This window comes from Misgurnus anguillicaudatus, chromosome 4, assembly GCF_027580225.2.
Source record: "Misgurnus anguillicaudatus chromosome 4, ASM2758022v2, whole genome shotgun sequence".
Lineage (NCBI taxonomy): Eukaryota > Metazoa > Chordata > Actinopteri > Cypriniformes > Cobitidae > Misgurnus > Misgurnus anguillicaudatus.
This window is the reverse complement of record NC_073340.2, coordinates 33,519,107-33,533,295: the sequence shown is the minus strand read 5'-3', so window position 1 is coordinate 33,533,295 and position 14,189 is coordinate 33,519,107. Positions and strand designations below refer to the sequence as shown.

Genomic DNA, 14,189 nt, shown 5'->3' with positions numbered 1-14,189 from the left:
TCATTTGACCAAAACATTTTTAAGACATTAAGATCTTTAATACATTTTGTTCAGAATTCATGACTAAATGCTTGAAATTGCAATTCTTCCATTTAGTCATTTCGATGGTTGCGATTCCTGTAGCTTAATTGGTTTAGCATTGCATTAGAAGTCAAAAGGTCATGGGTTCGGTCCCAAGGAAATCGATATTGATAAAATATATACGTTGACTGCACTGTAAGTTGCTTCTTTGGATAAGATGCATCTGCCAAATGCATAAATGTAAATGTTACACCCCGGTCCATGCTGTTGCACTTTATACAACAAAATTTAATTGTGATATACCGCAATAGTACAGCAAGAGTGAATCGTGCGATATTACACTCTTTAAAAACTATTTTGTCTTGCATTTTTATATATTATATGGTTTGTAGCACTTTGAGATGTTGTAATGTAAAGTGCAATACAAATAAAATGTATTATTATTATTATTATTGATATATTAAAGGGCCATGGCATGAAAATCTGACTTTTTCCATGTTTAAGTGCGATGATTGGGTCCCAAGTGCATCTATCAACCTAAAAAATGTGAAAAAGATCAACCCAGTAACTTAGTTTTGGTAAACCATTCTCTGCAAGCACATGAAAAAATGTCATAAGGAGCTCTTATTATAATAATAGCGCCCCTTAATCTGCACTTTCCAACCACAGCACTGCCATTTAGTGCAGAGAAAAGCACAATTGAGTTTTAATTGCAACAAACCACCATCATTGTGATCAGTGTTTGAATTTCATCAGCTCATTTGCATTTTAAAGGACACACCCAAAACGGCACATTTTTGCTCACACCTACAAAGTGGCAATTTTAAAATGTTATAATAAATTATCTATGGGGTATTTTGAGCTAAAACTTCACATATGTGCTCTGGGGACTCCAAAGATTGATTTGACATCTTAAAAAAGTCTTGTGCCATGGCCCCTTTAATTTCCTCTAAAGCCGTATGATTGTCTTTGTGTGAGGACCAACATTCATGTTATTCACGTTACAGTGAAAACTGCACCTTAAAATAAAACGAAAAACTGAGTTTGACCGAAACACTTGGCTGTATGAACCCAGGTAATGGCCTACAGGCAGTGTAATGTAGTTTGCTAAGTACAGCGGGAATCTGGCCAGGTTTCAGTACAGTAAGTCACTACAGCGCACTCTGTGACGAGATCCCGTCTTAAAGGTTAATCTTTCCATTGTGATTCATTGTCACTTTAGCATTTATATTCGGCTAAGCATCTCCGGATTCCCTCTTTTTCAGGTCTTTAAACCCCTATGGTTATCTGCACTATGACTTACTATCTGAACCCGACTCAATGAATCAGAGAGAGAGAGAGAAAGAGAGAGAGACACTAAGCCGGTAAGTTTTCTAAATGTCCCTTCAGCTCCAGTGAGAGAGAGAGAGACACAGATATTTATTCAGTGAGGAGAGAGAGAGAGAGGCGGATAAGCCTCTTTCTCACAGTGCTGTGAAAAAAAGAGACAAGCTCAGATCAGGTGTCAGTGAATTCATGCCGGTCTGAAAGCAGTCTGGACTGAATATTAAAGATGTGAGAGTCGCTCTACCACAGGTGGATCTGACTACTGTTGATGTACAGCTTACATTTAGGGAAAGGAAAAATAATTGCCGGTAGTTTACATGTTGGTCCAAACTTTAGCTTGGACCGTTCCAACGTTGCTGTATGTGGAATGATACTAATGAATGTCTTTGTGTCAATTTACTGTTTAAAATAGTCTAGAAGTGTGCGTTTCAGATATGTAACACGTGACTTTTTACGTGATTACGTAATACGTAAGGTCGCGCTGGCGGTATGCTTTTTTGCTACTGTAGGTTTGGTTTCATACATAAGACTTTTCCATAGTGATCGTCATTGGCGTCGGAACCATTATATGTGGGTGGGGACAAGACCAATGATAATGGACCCATCCACTTTTTCTCTAATTTAGCGCATATGAGCGCTGTCAGTCAAATCCATTCCACTAGAGAAATGCCCTAATATAAATTAAACTCCATTCCACATTTTAGCTACAATCTTAGGGGGCGGTCACACCTAATGCGTTTATGGCAGTTGCAGGCACCTTTTTTGAATAATTTTCTATGGCAGTGAGCTTTATGCGCACTGTTTATGCACGCCGAACGCGTTGCGTTTTTTTGCCGCCTGCAGCAGCACGCATTTTTAAAGGAGCGCTGGGAACGGAAAAGCACCCGACGGAGGTTTACAGTAATTTGGGACAACCAGACTGCATTTACTCACTTTCTCCTGCGTGTTTGTGCACCTCTCACCCTCAATCGGAATCGTTTATAACGTGCATTTAAAAAAGCAACACTCGTTAAACAAAACCGTTCAAAATATTCTTTATTATCATGAAAATACCTGAAACTATTTGAAGAACAGCGATATAAATATTCCTGTAGCCATTTTCTGGAATAGCGTTCGTAATACTACTTCTTCTGTGGCACAAAGGAATTTTCTGAACGAGAGCGCCCCCTGGCTTTGGGATGTGCCGGGATTTCACCGTAATTCATTAAAATTCATTCATTGAGAAAATGCGCATTTGCATGGTTAATCGTTACACCCCTAGTCAGAAGTGTCCTATTTTTAAAGTTTCTGCTAATATGACAGTTAACAGCAAAAGAACGCTCACGCTTCAATATTTGATTGACAAGACAGCTGACTCGGTGGTTGCCTAGCAATATAAAAAGTTGCGCCGCACTGCTCTTTTTTAAAGTGACCAAAGCGTTTAGCTTGTGTTTCCAAGCGTTTAAAACTTTTTGGTCTGATTGGCCCCTTATGCTGCTGATTTCTCCAATCCATCCCACTTGGCTCTTTTAGAGTCCATAAAATTTTAACTCCATTTCGTGTTTTCGAAGATTTCACTACTTTCGCCCACTGCTGTTTACGCTTGCTGTTGTTTTGATTACCAACAAAACAAAGACATTTGATCCAGTTTTACTTACCGCCTGCGACTCATGACCCGGTTGCTTCCGCCCCATTTCAATGAAATCCAGCATTAAACAAACACACCATAATCAAACAATCAAACTATATCCATTGTTTCCAAAATGCTGGGTTCTTTGGGAAGCTGCACAAGCTTCCATTTCCCTCACAAACAACAACACACTTCTTTGGTCACGTTGATTTCGTGTCAGCTATTGGTTGGTGTGTGTGCGCGATTCCGGTTAAAATGCCCATATAAGGACTTCCACTGTACTTCCTGCACTGAAATTGACCATAAACGAGATTGTTACGTATGAATCTTTCATGTTTGAAAAAAACTTTCAGAACCTTGTACGAACCCTGGTGAAGTGCATTCGGCACAGAAATACTCGTCCAGCCACACGTCCAACTGCTTTTTTGACACTTTACCTATGTTAAGCATGAGGAATCCAACTCTTAAAGGGACACTCCACTTTTTTGAAAATATTCTCATTTTCCAGCTCCCATAGAGTTAAACATTCGATTTTTACCGTTTTGGAAACCATTCAGCTGATTTCCGGATCTGGCGCTAGCACTTTTAGCAGTGCTTAGCACAATCCATTGAATCTGATTAATTAGCATCGCGCTCAAAAATAACCAAAGAGTTTATATATTTCTCCTATTTAAAACTTGACTCTTCTGAAGTTACATCGTGTACTAAGACCGACGGAAAATTAAAAGTTGTAATTTTAGACTATAGACCATTTCATCAGGTGCACGTGCAGTGACACGATAAGCACCTGGTCTAAACTTTTGCTTGTTATATAAATAAACTACTTTAACTCTTTCTCGCCAGCGTTTTTAAAAAAAAGTTGCCAGCCAGCGCCAGCATTTTTCATGATTTTCACAAAAGTTTAATGCCTTCTAGAAAATGTTCTTCTTTAAATATATAAACAAACAATATATCAGATGAAAGAACAGACCCTCTGCTTTCAAACAAAAAAATGTTTCATTCTACCTTCATTATTTCTCTTGTAATCACCTCTCAAACATGGGTAGGTTTCTTCAAAAACACCCAATTTTGAGCAAAAAGTTGAGATAATTCCATTTTTGTGAAGGACTTTTGATAGAGATCAGATGCAGAGCGGTCTTTAAAACATACACGGAGTTCTTTGTCTTTCACGTGAGGCGCTACTTCCGGGTTGTATAAGTTGCGGAGGTGCGCCACCTGGTGGATAATAGCGATATTGCGGAAAGACGGAAAATCTCGTAATTGGCGGGGAAGTGTTTTCTCTTAATTGACGAGATATCTTGTCAATGGCGGCGAAAGAGTTAAAAGGACTTTGTTGTTATTTATTATTCGCAGAGTTTACCGGAAGTTACGTGATGACCACGAAAGCCGCGTGTTTATGTTGCTACTGCTGAGACCGTCTATACTCTCATTCCGGTGTAATAATCAAGGACTTTGCTGCTATACCATGGCTGCAGCAGGCGCAAAATATTATGCAATGCCTGAAAATAGTCCCCTGCTATTGAAATTTATTAAGTAAAATCATAAATGGTCTAATCAGATTTAATAGGTCGTGCTAAGCTATGCTTAAAGTGGTAGAGCCAGACCTGGAGATCTGCTGATTGGATTCCAAAACTGTAAAAATCAAATGTTTAACTCTAGGGGAGCTGGAAAATGAGAATATTTTATATTTATTATCGTTTTTATTATTTATTTATTTATCAGTGTTCTTTGAACAAATGTTTCGCTCAACATAGCTCGGTCACCTTTGAATTGTTTAAAGCACACCTTTCCCATCCCCGGTCTGATTATATAAATGTGTCCATTACAACGCATGCGAAAGGTGTGAAAAGGGGTCTTTCATTTGGTTTTATCCATCAAAGCTTGTGTTTGTCAAGAAATCGATCGCAATGAATCACGAGTCCAAGTGATTTACAGAACGATTACTCAATTGATTAACCTAATGAATCATATCATCCATCCAATTATCCATGAGACCTGCTCAACTATAGAGCACTAAAGATCAATCACCTGCTGCTCTGAAGGACAACAATATCTCAGGGTGAGCAGGAAAGATCTGGTTAACAAGACTACAACAGCTTGAGAAATGCAGGTGACATGCAACCACTGAAAACAATCCGATGTAGTATTGAAAATATTACACGCAGCTCTGACTCTTTTCCATTACAGCTGTCATTATCTAAAGGTCAGACGGATCCTTATTTTACGCTGTTTTGTTTTCAGGGGGCTTTTTTGTCTGATATCTTTGTATGGTTCTTCTTACAATAAATGTTTTGGATGAAAACATCTGCGACATGAATAAATGTTAAAGGGTGAAGTCTCAAAAACAACTTTATAAGCTGAAGTTCAAAGTCTTTATTGTCATCTGTACTTGGTACAATGACATTATGTTAGTTCTTCTTGAAAAAGACGGGGTGGAAGGACCAGGGATAACACACATGATGCACTGTAAGTTGCTTTGGATGCGTTGAAGGTAAATGCATTAAAATATAAATGAATATACAATAAATGTCAAGCCAACCCTTTTATGTGTATGTCCACCATGTCTGATTTGTCTGTCGAGTGCCGTGTGACTTTTGTTGTGCGATTTGTCTGGCACTACAGAGGAACCCACAGGAACAACTGGTGTCAGGTGTCCATGAGAGACGTCTCAGATGGGCATGAAGGGTACCGACAGTTGGGCCTGGAAAAACAAAGATTATGCCATGGAGCCGGAATGTGAGTGGGACGATATCTCCGTCTGAGAGAAAAAGAGCTGTAGCTACAGTTGGGTTCGTGTCGTGTCTCTTCTGGTGAGACGTTAAGAGGCAGACAGTGTGGAAAGGTCTGGAATTTACAAGCTGAGAGGGTTTCGCTAACAGGGAGTCGATCTGTGACACATGATTACTAGAGATTCATATTCGACTCGTCTCGCTGTGACTGCAGTCTTCAAACACTTTCATCCCCAGTGTTTTGTGCTTATTCAGTCATTTTGTATAGTGTCAGCCAAATGTCAAATTTAGACCAATTTGAGGCAACATCAATGACTGTCACAAGCATTTAAAGGCCTAGTTTACCCCAAAAAAGAAAATTATGTTGTCATATATTCACTCTTTGTATTTTATGGTTTGGGTTCAGAAGACAAGATAAACAAGTGCTAATACTTTAACTAGTCCAACAGTTGTGTCAGTAATGTACATAAAAATCAATCACACTGTAACCGCTATCTGTCAGATATATAGGTGAGATGGATATGTGACTGATTGTAAAGGTTTATTTTTTTATTAATGTATTTTGTTGGATGCTGGACAGACGTTTGTACAGTGGTGGGGATAAGATTTAACTAAGTCTCTTTTAAGGATTACTCCACTCTTATAAAAAATCGTGATAATTTATTTACCCCCGTTTCATCCAAGATGTTTGTCTTTTTTTGTTTAGTCAAGAAGAAAGTACGTTTTTTGAGCACAACATTCCAGGATTTTTTTTCCATATTGTGAACTTTAGTGGACCTCAACAATTTGCAGTTTCAATGCAGCTTCAAAAGGCTCTTAATGATCCTAATGCATAAGTATTTTATCTAGCAAACCATCATCATTTCCGCCAGAAAGAGTACTTTTAAACCACAACATTTTGTCTTGCACTAGCTGTGGGATGCGCCAGTGTGACCTTACGTATTATGTAATCATGTCGAAAAGGCATGCGTTACATGTGAGACGCACACTTGCGGACCATTTTAAACAATAAACTGATGCAAATACATTAATTAATGGTCAATGATGTGACATTGATTATTTTATGTTCGTATGTATTTATTTGAATGTAAAAGGGTTAAAATTTCAAAATAAAAAAAATGCAGATTACTTGCATACATTCTCTTTTTTGAGTACCAAGTCTAAAATTTCTGGTTTTATTTCATTTTGAAAGAATATTTGGGGGATCATTGCATAAATGTCAATGTGGTGTACAGTAACCGGTCTGTGTCAATTGGTGGATAACTAGTATATATTTTTTTAAATGAAAATATAAATATATTCATAAAAAATGTGAAATCAAAATAATTATCTAGTTTAGTGTATTTTTTTTTTTTTTATTGCTATAACACCAAGAACAATAAAAAATGCCAGGGACAGGAGTAAGACATCAATTGCACATGCACCATCCAAAATAGAATTAAAAAAAAAAATAAAAAAACAATATATAAATACAGACATGATTATACAGATATATTAATATATATAAAAAAAAATATATATATATAATAGTTTAGTGTAATATGATTTTTTTTTACATACATTTTTACATCATTTGTTATGATTAGATTATTTAGAGGGTTTCAGCAAATGTCCGGACAAATATTACAAAAACGCTTAAAAAAAGTAATAACTAATAAAATGTTTTTCTTGTGATGTTTTAAAATTGTTTTTTTTTTTTGTTTTTTTTGATTATGCTTACATGCCATCAAGGTGGATAAAATATTTAATATTTCTCATTCTTTGGTGCAATTTGCGGTTACACCATTTGACATTTTCAGGTCCATTCAGTCCCAACTTTCATAAAAATTTTGCAAATGTAATAAAATCAACATAAACACTCTGTGTATACTGAAATATACCTGCTGCATGCTTTTAAAACAAGTTTTTAAAAAAGTTTTTTTGAATTTCTCATCTTGCCAAACCGTTTTTGTCACTGACCCTGATATCATTCCACATACAACAACATCAGGACAGTCCTCTTTCTCCACACTTGTAAACACTGGAGCGGTAGTTTCGCATACATCATGCGTGACCTTCCAACGTGATTACGTAATACGTAAGGTCACACTAGTGCATCACAAGGCTATTGCAAGACGAGAAGTTGTGGTTAAAAAGTGCTTATTTTTTATTTTTGACGATCGTTTCGCTAGATAAGACCCTTATCCCTCGGTTGGGATAGTTTAGAGCTCTATGAAGCTGCAATGAAACTGGAATTTTAAACTGCATTGAAGCTGTAAACTGTTTAGGTCCACTATGTGGAGAAAAATCCTAGAATGTTTTCCACAAAAAAAAACTCAATTTCTTATCGACTGAACAAAAAAAGACATAAAAAACTTGGATAACAAGTAAATTTTTTGATATTTTCATGAAATTGGAATATTCCTTTAAGTTGCGCCATTAGTCGGCAAACTTTGCAACGCAGATATTTCAGTTGTGCAAGACTAAAGTCCTGTCTACTTGAATTAGGAAAGACAGCTATCTTTAAAATTGCTTGCTAAAAGTATAATTAAACAAACTTGACACTAAATTTAGCTTCTTATGCCTAAATTTAGCTAAAATCACATTTAGCTTTAGCTATGTGCAGGTTCCCAAACGCTTCACGAGACTCCGCAAAGAGCTCCTCCTCCAGAGAATTATATGTTTTTATCGATTGATGATTGGTTATCTTTATTGAAAGGTGGTACTCTCGTCGCAAAAGCAGCCACTTTGAGCATTGTGTTTCCCCCTATATTAATATCAGTGCCCAACCTTGTTATATCTGTTATCTTTTCTTTGACTTAAATTTCCAAAACCTAGTGAGCTGTCTATATAGCACAGTGATCTAGGTCTTGACTAATTTCAATTATAATCTGCATAAGCAGCAACATATAGAGCGTCATACAAACAGCACCATAGACAGTGAATTTTAATAAATCTATTTGCTGATGAAGCCTTTGAAATGCAACTCAAGCTAGTTTTTCAACCAAACAGTGACATCGAGGCATACATAAACTTTAGGTCGATATCGTCATGCTATACTTGGGTAAAAATGGCTATGACCACAGAAATAATTGTCCTAATAACAATGAGAACAGATGCCGGCTGCCGGCCGTCCCCGGCTTTGATTGCGTGACCTCCTCACCTTTGCCTTTATTTGAGAGCACACGGGCCGCAGTAAATGAACGAGTGGCCGTCTCCACCAGACTGAGGTTATGAGGGATTATTGACTCGGGTTTTATAAATATTTAATGCTCACATTAAAAACTATGGCAGAAGATGGCCATTAGGCCGCTGTAATAAAGAGGCTTTCTGTGTGATTGAGTGGGGTGAGACGGAGCAGAGGCCGATCAGGGGCCACTCTTTGATGAAGACGCAACAGAACCACGGACAGGCCAGGTTCTGTCCTCGCATTTATTTAATACACGCGGCACGGCTGGACGGTAGGCCGGCGTTGCGCTTCTGCTCGGCAGCTGCCCGACGTAATTGCTCCAGTGAATCCGACTCCATGTCTTTATGACTGGTGATAGAGCACAGAGCAATTATTTCCAACTCTATAAAGCTTATAGTTTCATCATTCCACTCGCGGTTGAAGCAAAACATCGGACATTAACTTATTCCCATAACGCGATGGCGTTCGTGCTCCTTCATTGGCCATCGGTCGGGTTCAAGGATGATAAATGCTCCCTCATACATATATAATGTACTGGTGGTCATTTTGTTTGTCTTTTGGTTTTATTTGGTTACGCGAGATTGATATACTCGCAAAGAAACAGATGCTCAGGTGGTACGCAGGAATGGCAGCGAAGGTTCGCGCGAATGGCAGGCGACCAAAAATCGATCCCTAATCTGATTGGGGGATGTTTTATTTCCTCTGATAGGATTTAGATTTTCTCCCAAGCAATTTCTTTGTCGGATAAAAGAAGCCATTTAGGCGTACGACAGGCGTTCTCGGGGTCCCTATAAAAACAGGGGCCTGCTATTGTCACGGTTTGCTCATTGTCCTAATTGTAGGAAACACAGATAGGCCCGCACAATGTCCTGCGTAGGTAGGTGCTTCGGTTATCTGGCTACACATCACCCGGCGCAGGCAAATAGGCACAACAGATCACATTCAAATGCTGTTCTGTGGCATATTGACACTTCGGCTATCAGCCGGGCCTGTTATCTGACTGAGGCTCTGATCTATGTCAGCGGGCGGCTGCATAATAACCCGCGAATCAGTTATGCAGAGAGTCTGCCTCTCTTTAATTGTCCACATTGTGAGTAAGAAAACACAGCGCAAACACGCTTCTCTTGATGAGAAATTGACATTTTCTGACCTACTATCCAAAGGCACTCAGCGAGAGACAGATAAGATACGTGGTTGTTTTAAAAGAGGAGGTTATTCTTCGGAAACTCTGGAGATGAGAATGGATTGGAGGCCGTGACTATGAACTATGAGGGGTTCGAACCTCCTTTAGAAAAGTGATAACCTTGGCCGTTGCATACATTGACTATTTATCCGCGGTCAATTAGAAAGTCACCGAATAGCCCGCGATGGGTTTTCGTTCACTCCGAGCGCAGAACTGTGGAGGCAGCACATTAGTCGGATGCTGTGCAAACAAAACTTTATTTATAAGAGATATTATTCAGGGTTATTGTTAATTGAAATTTTATAGGTGAACTTTAATGCGCCGCTTGATCACCCACGCTAAATGAGTACAATAGCTCTGGCTTTGTCAAAGCTCTGCATATGCACAGATTAAAGTCGAGCGAGAAATGTTTCAGTGCGAACAGTCAGCACATGCAGGCAGAACCGCATTACCCTTTTCACAAGTACACAAATTATAAAGCCATACATATGTTAACTGTCTTTTTCTTGAGATGATCTTAATGTTCTCTGAATATTTAAAACTTTTATAAACAGTTGAGTAATCAGACAAAATAACTTAACAGATGTGTTACTGAGTGTTCAAAGTATAAGTAAATTCACTGTAGTGCTCGACCTCAAGTGGCTTATTTCTATTATTATGATGGCAAACACTTTCACTGTGTGATTAATATCGATGCGATTAAGTCAAGTAATACTGTAAGTGGTTTATAGTTGATACATTTACTTATCATATCATGAAAATCTGACTTTTTCCATGTTTAAGTGCTAAAATTGGGTCTCCAGTACTTCTATCAACGTAGAAAATGTGATAAAGATCAACCCAGTAACTTCTGGTAAAGTTTTAGTAAACCATTCTCTGCAAGCATGTGAAAAATAGGTCATTGAAATTTGGCTCCTTTTGTGATGTCAGAAGGGGATAATACCGCCTCTTTAATACTGCCATTTAGTGCAGAGATCAACTCATTTGCATTTAAAAGGACACACCCAAAACGGCATACAGTATTTTTGCTCACAGCTACAAAGTGGCAATTTTAACATGCTATACTAAATGATCTATGAGACATTTTGAGCTAAAACTTTACATATGTATTTGGCATCTTAAAAAAGTCTTGTGAAATGTCCCCTTTAGATCTTAAGTTGCATGGGTATATTTGTAGCAATGACCAAAAATACATTGTATGGGTCAAAATTATTGATTATTTTGTGGCAAAAATCATTAGGATATTAAGTAAAGATCATGTTTCATAAAGATATTTAGGACATGTCCTACTGCAAATATATAAAAAAAAAAATTCCCATTACAAATGTGATGCTAAGGACTTGATTTTGACAACTTTAAAGGCAATTTAATTATCATTATCTCAATAATTTGATATCTTTTGCATCTTCAAATTCCAGATTTTCAAATAGTTGTATCTCGGTTAACCTAACAAACCATATATCAATCATACAGCTTTCAGATTATGCATAATCTCAATTTTAAAAAACTGACCCTTATGACTGGTTTTGTGGTTATATTTATGTATTTTAAAGATGCTTTATACAAGGCAATTTACAGTGCATTCAATCTGAACTCAAGAAATAAAGGTGCCACAAATAGTTCTTTAAAGGGATGCTATTGGAGAACCATTTTTGGTTCCACAAAAAACTGTTGAGTCTACTATTCTTAAAATAAATACATTGTTTATATTTTTTATATTTTATCTACAACCATTTTGTGAAACATAAAGATTATGTTAAAAGTTGTTTATTGGGTCATAAAGCTTAAATATTTTTAAAAGTAGACCTATATATCAGTCCTTCCAGAAAAACGCAGAGTTTTTTTGTGATTGTTGCGTGCAAAAATCCTCGATTTTGCGGCACGTTTTCTTAAAAAATGCGATGGAATATGTGGGATATTTATGCAATTTACGCGATGGAATTGCGGGAATTTGCGAAAATTGCTGAACTTGCAAAAACTGTGGAAACTTGCAAAAGCTGCAATGATGTTCACGTCACATAATCACGTCACTTCATAACGTTCCCATGGCAACAGAGGACACGGCTGTGCTTGTGTGAAGTAAATGCAACATGTTTCAACTTTCTGCTAATATATATGTGACTTTTTGCTACGAAAATGCGGGATTATGAAATCATGCAAGCCCTGCATATTTTGTGCGCGGAAATCTGTAATTAATGCGGTGAAAGTGCGTCATATTTGGAAAAAATGTGGCCCCGCATAAATATGCAGACTTTGGCACAATCGCGTTTTTCTGGAGGGACTGATATATGTTTGGTTTACAGTTTCACTTGTCTATATTTTGTACACTCCTGCTTTGTTTAAATGTATTGTTTTTAGCAGTGTGTTGCTCGTGTTTTCAAAATATGTGTTTGTTGCGTCATTTGAACCATGTGCATCACGTGTTTTGTCAAAAAACGTGCCTGCTGCACATGCGTCAAAACCATTTATGATAAAAGTGACGCTCACGTTCACAAAATACACGTAAGACACTCACTTAACAGTAAACTCTGATTACGCGTGAGATTATGCGAGTATCTGCCAAACGCGAGCGTCTCTTTTATCATAAACCCTTTAGACGCATCTGCAGCAGGCACTTATTTTGACAAGACACGTGATGCACATAGGTTCACTCGACGCGCCGAACACATATTTTGCAATTACGAACCACACACATGACGGGCTACATACATGTTGTGACGAACTTAACATCGTGCGCCCTCGAAAAAAGAAGTCACCGGCCGCCACTGATTTTCAGCCTGATTTCATTGGAATCCGTACATATTTTACGAGTAGGCTAATTCATATCAATTCGTACAAAGTGAATCATAAAAATACGTATGATTATCAAAACTAAACAAATAATGAAACCTCACCTATAACCATGCCCCTAACGTCACCAGGCAAAAGCAAATCGGACAAAAATGTACGAATGTGGTCGTACGAATTAATGCAAATTAGCCATGTTGTAAAATAAGTACGAATTGTCATATACATATATATATATATATATATATATATATATATATATATATATATATATATATATATATATATATATATATATATATATATATAAAATGCAGTCGGGTCACCTATGTCGTGAGGCAATGTTTTGAATTTGATTGATCCGATCAGATTGTCCATCAAAATGATCTGAAAAGTTAACAGTCTGTTTAATTCATGTTGAAAGTTCCTGTGTAAAAGAAGCAGTGAATCCAGCTGTAGGCATCACATCTGACCGGCCTCCTTTAGTCTGTAATTGCTCAACTTACATTTCAAACACGGAGCTCAACGAGGCGTCCAGTCGAGCGGCTTCCCGATGAGATGCGGACTGTGAAGCTCAATTCTACAGTCGGCTCACTAATGACCTTCAACAAGGTTAGCAGGAGAACCGTCCTCAGCGTTCACCCTCCGCCGGAGCCGCCGTACGAGTGGACTAATGATGCATGCATGACGGACAAACCCCATGTGGATCTGCAGGTTGTAATTCACATCATGTGTTGATGAAGAGGTGCACCTACTCCACTAATGATATCTTGTTAATGTTGATGGAATTGAGACTTTCTCCGTTTTACGGGTGTCACAATTCGACGGTCCGGATGAAACGCGGAGGAATGTTTCTCTCTGCTCGACTATCGAGCGGAGCCCAAAACAGGAGCGTCCGGAGCGAAATGGCAGTTGTTCTTCAGGGATCAATGAGTTGACCAGGAGGGCCCGAGAGACTGTAGTTTCTTCCAGGAATTCACAGAAGTGGAAGATGAAAGCGTCGTGTCACCAACTCACCCAAAAACAACCGGTCGTAAGATTTTCAACCAAGGCCACATGAAGGCCAAGGCGACAAAAGGAGCGGACGGCCATCTTGGCCTGCCCTGCTTCATAACTGCTGTCATTTATATTTGACAACTCCGCAGCTTTCTCCATATTTTTTCACTTTTGTCCTTGTCCTGTTTTTCATAATGGATTACTGAACTCCATCAAGAAGACCTAATAATTCAGGGTGTTTGCCTATAGTTGAAATTGTACTTTTAAGCAGTATAGTATTAGACGAGTGTTTTACTAGCTATTGTGACTAGTTATACACTTGAAAGGATGTGTTAATTTTTTACACATTGTTTTGTGTTATCATATTTA

At 38.0% G+C, this 14,189-nt stretch overlaps 1 long non-coding RNA gene across 2 annotated transcripts in view; it reads left to right on the top strand.

Moving 5' to 3' along the window:
* Positions 1-14,189, top strand: part of LOC129421253 (uncharacterized) — a 192,463-nt gene that overhangs the window by 105,893 nt on the left and 72,381 nt on the right. Inside the window, exon 4 of one of the 2 annotated variants that reach the window (XR_012369324.1) lies at positions 1,287-1,386. The exons of the other annotated variant lie outside the window; for it this stretch is intronic. This is a non-coding gene — a long non-coding RNA (uncharacterized lncRNA). Of the gene's footprint in view, positions 1-1,286; positions 1,387-14,189 lie in introns of those variants that run through there. 2 annotated transcript variants of the gene reach the window in all.